Source organism: Petromyzon marinus, chromosome 46, assembly GCF_048934315.1.
Source record: "Petromyzon marinus isolate PM22_M1 ecotype Great Lakes invasive population chromosome 46, UKy_Petmar_22M1.pri1.0, whole genome shotgun sequence".
Classification (NCBI taxonomy): domain Eukaryota; kingdom Metazoa; phylum Chordata; class Hyperoartia; order Petromyzontiformes; family Petromyzontidae; genus Petromyzon; species Petromyzon marinus.
Genome location: NC_133712.1, coordinates 6794403 through 6803348, shown reverse-complemented (window position 1 = coordinate 6803348; position 8946 = coordinate 6794403). Strand labels below are relative to the sequence as shown.

Genomic DNA, 8946 nt, shown 5'->3' with positions numbered 1-8946 from the left:
TGTGTAGTGGCACGTTCCTGATGGCCTAAGTTCCATTCCCGGTCACGACGAACAGCAGTAGTTTAGCTGGTTAGCGTGCTGCACTATTAACCTGGCGACCCAAGTTCGATTGCTGCTTATGGCCAACACCGGTGACGAATATCTAAACCGGTCCTGGGGCTCCCTTAGATTAATTCAGCCTTAAATGAGTACTCAGTGCGTGTAAAGCATCAGCACTGGGGAGACAAAGGTGGCTGGGTGTAGTGTTGGTCCTCCCATCCCCTTCGTGTTCTGTGCTGACCTTCGTAGATGCTCGCTAACATCACTTGCCCTAAAAGTCTTTTCAAGGCTATATTGAGGATCTTTGACTTTTGTCTTTGTGTGGTGCAGTGGAGGGAGCACGGAGGGCGGTGCCTGCCACGCGCCCGGTCCTCACCCTGTTTGACGTGAGCCCAACATCCACACACGACCACAACCAACCCATGTCTCATCTCCCACACCGCTGGCGAAAGCACTGTGTGTGATCTCGTGTGCTGTAGCTTTCTGTACCGTGCTGTGTTTGCTGTGTTAGCCACCATGTGCTGGGGCGTTCTGTGCGTTCTCTTGTGTGCTGTCGCATTCTGAGCTGTGCTTAAATTGCTGTCATGTTGCTGTAGTGCGCTGCGATGTGCTGTAGCGCTCTGCGCTCTGCTGTGGTGTGCAGGACAGCGAAGAGCAGCAGAACGAGGCTCGCACTGCTCAGAGCTCCACGTCCCAGATGAAGGCAGCGCGTGTTCTGCAGACGTTCGTCAACCCCTTTGGCATGGTGAGACATGGGGAGACAGGGACATGTGGAGGCACAGGGGTAGTTGAGTGCCAAGGAGATACATGGACTTTGAGACACGGGAATTACAAGGACACCAAGACAATGCAGCGATACAAGCGACTTAGGGACGTGGGGAACACACAGGAGGCATGGTAAATGAGAGACAGATAGGAGGCATAGAGACACAATATTAGCACAGGGTCACACGTGACACGGGGTCACTTAGGATTTGGATAAAACGGTCTTCATTGACGCAGAAATCCTGGAAACATGAAGACGTGGGGACTTGAAGTGGTTGAAAATAAAAAGAGGACATGCACAGGGTCGTTTGTTTGTTTCCTTGCGCGTGTGTCCAAGTTCGCTTGTGCATCTGTTCATGTGCTCGTGCTTGCAGTATCTACCATCCAGTGACGGGAAATCTCTGCCATTTCAAGAAAAGAAATTGGATCCTAACTCAAAAGTGTTTGAGGTAACACGTGATTGTTGTGTGCTAACATCTTGCTCACATCATCATCATCTCCATCATCATTATCTCCATTCCATTTCACAAACCACTTGTGCAGATGGGTGCTGAGTGAGGAATTTTAGTGGTTTGGTGATTAATGTGGTTATTTGAGTGCATGTTTGAGCAGATGAGTGGGTGAATGAATGGTTGATTGAGTGCTTGGGTAGGTGAGAGAGTGTAGTTGAGCGCATGAGTGGTTGGATCGTTGAACGAGTACCTGAGTGGCTGAGTAAGTGAATGAGTGTTTAAGTAGTTGACTGAGTGAGTGATGAGAACCCGTTGAGTGCTATCTCATCCGTCTCTGTAGATCTGTAGTCGCTGGAAACTGATGAAAGCGCCAGAGAAACCAAAGAAGAGCTCTGCACAGCCTGCAAAAGCCAAACACGGTGAAGGCACACACACACACCATGAACACAGAGACATGCACTAATCCAGCAGTCGCAAACACTTGCAGGTGCATGTGCACACACACACATGCAGACACGTACAGAAGTCGAGGCGTTGCTCACACACACACACGACAAAAACAAAAATCGTATCACCTTTAACAGACTTGGGGCAAGTGCTGTTAGCAAGCGTCTCTGAAGATCCAGGATTACACTGGGGGTGGGTAGTCAACACCAGGCTCGGCTGCCTTTGTTTCCCCAGCACTGATGATTACGCATCGTGCCCGGTACTCATTTAAGGCTCCGTCGACCTCGGGGAGGCCCAGGACTTGATCAAATATTTGCCATTGCTATTGATCGGAAGCGGGAATTGAAATCAGGTCACTGGGTTTGCAGTGCATTAACCAGCACACTACTGCACGCACGCGCCATGAGTGACGGATCCCCGTGTCTGCAGCGGAGAAGAAGATGAAGGTGGAGCGCCCTCAAGAGGAGCCGGTCGCCGTACCGACTGTGCGAGAGCAGAAACAGGTGCGCCCCGCTCACTCGCACTCCGCTGTTTCCACGGCCAATGGGGGAACTGGGAACCTAGATTTAAAGCTTTCGTGACTGCAAGGATCCATACTCTTTGGTTCTATTCGGTAAAGTCACGTAGGTAAAAAATTAAACAACAAAAAACTCGACGTTTTGACCGCTTGTGTTGTGGCCGAAACGTCGTGATTTGTTGTTTTATTTTTTACCTACGTGACTTTACCGAATAGAACCAAAGAGTATGAACTGGGACCCTGTTGCAGGACCTGCACCCCCGGGCCTTGCGTTTGTGACTGGGCTTCGTGGGACCCGGCCCCTCCTGGTGCCCTTAAGTCCACACCCACCCACCCCCTCCCCACTCACTGCTGCCCTTTCCCATTCCATCTGAACACCAGCCTGTGTTGGGGTAGACATTGCTTACAAAATTGCATACGAATTCAGATGCGTTATTCTTGTGAACATTCTGCATGTGTTTCAGTGAATTACGTCGTGGCGTGCAAATTTTTGCCATCAATAAAGTGGGCATCGGTGCGCATCACAGCGGAATGGGAATGGTACATGGGCATAGAGCAATACAAATGTAAAAAGAAACCCGTCGCGAACTCGGCGGCTTACACCGACTGAGCAAAATAAATTGCAACCGCATGAAAAATAAAGTGCACAGGGAATCGCATAAGAAAGGTAAGGAGTAAATAATAATGAAATAAACTGTTTTTTCTTTCCCTGGTGCGCTGGTGATAACTCGACGAGGGTTAACGAATCGATACCCTATCCTGTGACTCGTGACTTGATGCTGGTAGCATCGTGGGGATAACATTGGGGGAAAAGACAAAAATCCGACACAAACCAGAATACCTCCCCACTGCCGCTCTCCCCTCCCCACCCCCTCCCACTGTGTTGCCTTCATTCTCTCTCGTTCGGCCTCTCCCTTACCCCTTTCCATGGGCAGGGTGCCACACGTAGAGAGGCACCGGGGGCAGCCGAGGTCACGGAGGTCGGAGGGAAAAGGCAGCGCGCGGACTCGGACTCATCGCCAGCGCCACCACTCGTGCCAGATGACTTCACCCCCCACGAGTACACGGAGGCCGACGCTCACATCTTCACAGGTACACACACATCTTCACAAGTACATAGTGCACATCCACATCTTCACAGGTACACAGACACGCGCACATGTACATCATCATGGGAAAAATGCACATCTTCACAGATACGCACACACACACACATCTTCACAGGTAAGGTCAATGTGTGAATGTGAGGGTGGGTATGTGAAGGTCAATGTGAGCGAGTTTGAGTGGGCGAGTGAGCGAGTTGTTCTCTGTTCCAGCCGGGTGCTCTCGAGGAAGAGATCAGAACAGACACACGACTCGGCAGGACAAGGTGCGTACGTACTTCACATCACCGCTATCATCATCGTCGCCGTCATAACCACCACTACCATTGTCATCACACCATCACCACCCCTAATATTACAGTTTTATCACCATCACCACTACCATCAACACCAGTACAGCTACCATCATCACCATCATGACCATCACTGCTACCAACATCACTATCATAACTCCCATATTCATCACCATCATCACCACTATCATTGTCATCACCATCACCATCAATAACACAACCATCACCCCTACAACTAAAGTATTATCTCCACTACTTTTAACACCATCACCGCTACCATGATCACTGTCATAACCACCATATTCATCACCATCACCGTTACCGTCACCATCAACACCATTACCATCATCTCTGTAACCAGTGTTGCCTTCACCTTTAACGTCATTAACACCATCATTAATGCCGTCACCACCATCATAACCACATTCATTGGTACCACTGTCAACATCATCTTCATTCCCACCACCATTACCATGATACACGTCGTGTAGTGCATTGCGCAGTGTGTTGAATCTTTGTGCTCCGCGTGCTTTTTGTGTCGTGTGCGTGGTGTCTGTTGTGCGCATGAATGCACATTGTGTGGTGTGTGTTTGATGTTGAGTACACATTTGCGTGTATCCGTTGTGTGTTTGTGCAGCATAAGTTGTGCGGGCGGGGGCAAGGTGGTCGTACAGTCTTCAGAGGATCGGCACGGGGCATGACGTACATGCAGGGACACAGTGGCCGGTTGGAGATCCCTCTCCCATCACCTACGTCGCCCTACGTGCATTCACGTGTCTTTTGTGTCCGCGTCGGACCTTGCATATCTAAATGTTTACCCCACGTGTCCTTGTGTGTCCCTGTGGGTCGCCGCAAGTCTAAATGTGTACTCACATGTCTCTGTAATGTCCCACCTTCTCTCGGTTAGTTCCCCGCATGTCGCCATGTCCCTCCGTGTCACTACGCATGCTGCGTCTTCCTTTAGATCATAGATCACGGTTCCGTGCATTTTCACGTGTGTTCCTGTGTATACGTATGCCTTTGTGTCTGCACATGCATCTGCTTGCCTTTGTGTGTCTCAGTGTCAACGGTGTCAACAGTGTTGCTTTGTGTCAGTGGTACTTCGTGTCTGCTTGTGTCTTCACGTGCCCCCCTGTAGCATTGTTACCATGCGTGTCGGTGTGTCACCGATGCGTTATAGCACATGTCATCACACAGGGTTCTCCCACTGGCACATCTGGCCCGTGAAGGCTTTTGTAGTGGCCTGCCGAGGTATAAATACAGGTTTCCCTCACTTTATGCGGTGGATACGTTCCAAAAAAAGGGCACACAAAGTGAAACCGCACAAGACAGCGTCCTGCCGAGTAGTATATACGTACACATGCAATGTTGTGTCACATCTGACCGCAAAGTGGCATATAGAGTGAGTTCAAAAGACGTAGCGAATTTTGTGGAGAAATAGGTGCGCCGCATATACGTGAAATCGCACAAACCAAACCTGAATCAACTGTGGAAACCTGTAGATACAGGTTAGTGAGATGAAAAGTGATATACAAGAGATAGGGATGAGAGTTGGAGACAAACTATGGTGGTTAGCTGTCACATAGCTGACGTTATGACGTAAATAAGTCATGTGACGTAACATGTACGCGTGGCACGTGATATTACATCGCTAACTTTTTGTAGCCCGCCAGATAATATTTCTGAAGAACCATTCGTTTTCATGTGCCTCTGTGCCAAGCACATGTCTGCATATCTCCATGTGGTTGACTTTGTGTTCCATAATCTCAAAATGCACCTAGCCTGGCACAGCTGCTACGGTCACATCACTCAATGGCGGCTGTTCTCTTAATTTATTCACTGGTCACTATGTGTGTCCTCAAATCCTGATGCTTGCATTTCCACGTGTGTGTGTGTCCCTCCACATCTTAAAAATAATAATATTCTGCATGTATTTAGCATCTTGCATGAAAATTCCATCTATAAACGTGGTAGAATTTGTAACACATGCAGTTTTCGCGTGGAGGCATGATAATACACAGACAAGTGGGGAAAATAGCCAGAACCAGTGCCAACAATTGCTCAAGCTCTGTGGTCCTATATTGAGCGGCCGGCATGTGGGTCAGGAGTGTTCCACTTTTCATCCCAGTGCGACCCGCGGTTGCTCACTTCTCCGTGATGCAGGGGAGGCTCCCGGCAGGCATGGCCGAAAAAATGAAGATGTGAAGAGAGGCGGTGAGAGTCCTGGAGGGGAGTGAACTGGCATTGGTGCAGGGCGGACAACAAACGTCTCCCATGGATACGAGGCGACATCAACAACAAACGCAATTAACAGCAACATCCAGGATCAACTGGCGAATTCGAACAACACGCAGTTAACAGCAACACCGAGTCAACCGGAGTATCTAACAATACATGGGAGTTGATAGCGACATCTGTTCGGCCAGTAAATTCTAACAACACAGTTCACAGCAACTCCTAAAGTCTACCAGAGTACAAATAAGACGCGTAGTTTATACCAACTGCTCGAGTCACACAGGGTCTCCTGTAACTGCGACGTTAACAACACACGGATACAAGTACCCTGTGTGGCCAGTAACACCCAGACTCAACGGCAACACCCCAAAACACACCCAGTGTCACCAACATCATCTCACATTATCATTAACAGCTGATAATACCAGCTACAGCTAGCTACATTGAGCATCACCAGCAAAATGAGTGATAAACCAGCTTTAATACTTTCCATCAAATAATGAGAAACTCATGTCCTGCGCGTGTAAATAATAACTTTTCACACGTGCAATGCCCATGCACTCTAACAGAATCACATGAACATAGATGTTAGCACTCACATGTGCACACATAAGCGCAAGCTTTTTTGATAACCCTGCACCCCCTGCATTACCAGTTTAATGACTTGTTCCCACATGGATGTTGTGGTGCTGACAAGTAGACCGCAAAGAAATGATGTAAAAATAAATTTGGTTTAACGTTTTTAAGCCTTCTCTCCTGCAGGAGGGACTTTGTCAAACGTGTCTTTTGTCGCTGTGTGTGTAGGTGTTTAAGGTGGGGAGTGGTAATGAATGTTGAACTTTTTTCTTCATGCTTTTGGAGTCCCTGACTGCTCACAATCATTATGCTGATGATCTAGTGATTGCTGTTCACTTAGAAGAAGTTGGAAGCGCTGCTGCTAGACCTGGAGCGTGCTATAAACTTACCATCAGCCCCACCAAAACTAAGCACCTGGCTGGGTATTTTGTGCCATCAAACACTCCACCCCCTCAACTCCCGATTGGTGATGGGGCAGTTGTCGAGAGAGTGGAGAGTTTTCCATACCTGGGCAGTGTGCTTATGACCAGCTCCGATTTGATACCAAAGTCTCACTCCGAATCAGTCGAGTGGCATCTGTTCATCGGCTGGGTAAAGCTGTGTGGAAGCTTCCTGGTCTGTTGCTCCACATGAAGCCTCGGGTATTCACGGCCACCGTCATGCCCTGTATTCTTGCGGAAAAGCGGACCCCCCCCCCCAATGGAACATCTTCGCCAGTAAGACACATTCAGGCTGGCATGCCTACGATCCATCCTGGGTTTAGCCAGGCTGGATTGTGTGAGGACCTCACAAATCCTTGAAAGAGCTCGACAAAGTTAATCGGTGAGCTCCGGCAGGCAAGGCTGCGTTGGCTGGGTTATAGAGCCTGCATGTACAGCCACCGCATGCCTAAATAGCTTTTGTTTAGCCAGATAGAGGGGGCCAAATGGACGTGGCAGGGGCTCGAGAAGAGATGTAATCATGTGGTACAAGAGGATGTAGAGCTAAGTGTGCTTTCCGATGACTGGTACCAGCGGTGTCAAGATCGGCCTCTGTGGAGGAGGCTTGTGAAGGACGCTACTGGGTAGTTGGAGGCAGTTGCCCTTCAGCATGAACGGAGGGCTATGGAGCGACGCTCACCAACCCGAGCAAGCGCCAGGTGGCTAAACATAGTAGGTGGGCACAGTTGGGTGCACAGGTGGTGCATCGGCCAGTCGCCTCACTTTAAAGTGCACTTCGCCTGGCATAATCACCGTGGTGATGTCACCGCCACGGAGTGACGAATGGAGGTTGTTGTTGAACTTATTTCGCACCGTCTGCATTCAACCGTGCTAATTGGAGATGCGGGGGAAGGACAAACTAAACACAATTTTTTTATAAGTTAGTTTTTAATCTAGATTTAAAAGTGCATATCACCAGTGGTTTCCTAATATCGTAAAGAAAGCATTTCAGACGGCCGACTAGGACTCGAAATGTCATTCTATTGTTTATTTTATTTTCTTTCTACGTGACTTTACCGAAAGAACCAAAGAGTCATTCCTGCAGTCACGAAAGCTTCAAATCAAGTTTGGATCGTAATTAGGTTACAAAATTAAGGTATGGAAAAGTTGAACAAGATACAGGGGTGTCTATCGATGTGTAAATAATGAACGATTCGTTGATTGGGTTTGACGTTTAGGCTCACCAGGTGAGAAGAGCGCAAGACCTGGGTCACCAACATGACAAAAGCGATAGAGTGAAAACATGTACATGTACAACGGTGCAGAAAATAGAAATTATAGCAAAAACAGCCAAACAAAAACGAACACGAAACAAAACTCAACACACTCGCCATTAACACCGCTGAAAAGGAAAACGGATAGTCTGCGAAATGGCCCTTCTTCATATCGCATATAATTTAGATCAATTATCGCTGGTATAACTCTAACACAATAATAAAAACATTCGCAAAAAAGTTATATTATTATTAGATATTTTTAAAATATAACTGACGCTGTTAGCAGGGATATACATATTAATAGCTATATTTCATAATCTTAGCTCTTTCGGTAAAGTCACGTTGAAGGGAAACGATAAAATAATAAAATATATATAAAACAATAAAAATTCTCACGTTTCGACCATAACACAAAAGCTATATTTCAGTTCACACTGCATTCACTGAATTAAATACATTAAAATCGATGTTCAGAAATGTTTCACTCCGTGTATATATTTACAAATGTACAGAGTTGGGGAAATATATTTATACAGAACGCGGGCGTCTATGTACAGAAGCCGTGACAGTGGGAGAGACATAGGGGCGGGGCCGTGTTGGGAGAGTGGCGTGGGAGGGCGGGGCCACAGTTTGGAGGGGGCGTGGCTACGCCGGAAGGGGGAGGGGCTGGGCAGCGTAGCGTCATTACGTGGGCGGGGCGACTTCACTTCTACGCGATTGGGCTCCCACGACGGCCGCGAGCAGCAGAATCGCGTCTCCAAACTTCAAGATATTTTTGTTTTTCTCAACGCAAGGTAAGAATCTATTTTATACTGGTAGGAAC

The 8946-nt window shown here is 48.0% G+C and overlaps 1 long non-coding RNA gene across 1 annotated transcript; it reads left to right on the top strand.

Annotated features, from left to right (window-relative positions):
* Window positions 1-3158: 3158 nt before the first annotated feature.
* LOC142930986 (uncharacterized) lies at window positions 3159-6597 on the top strand. Its single transcript, XR_012946981.1, has 2 exons — window positions 3159-3312; window positions 3537-6597. It is a non-coding gene; the product is annotated as an uncharacterized LOC142930986 (long non-coding RNA).
* The last annotated feature ends 2349 nt before the right edge of the window (window positions 6598-8946 follow it).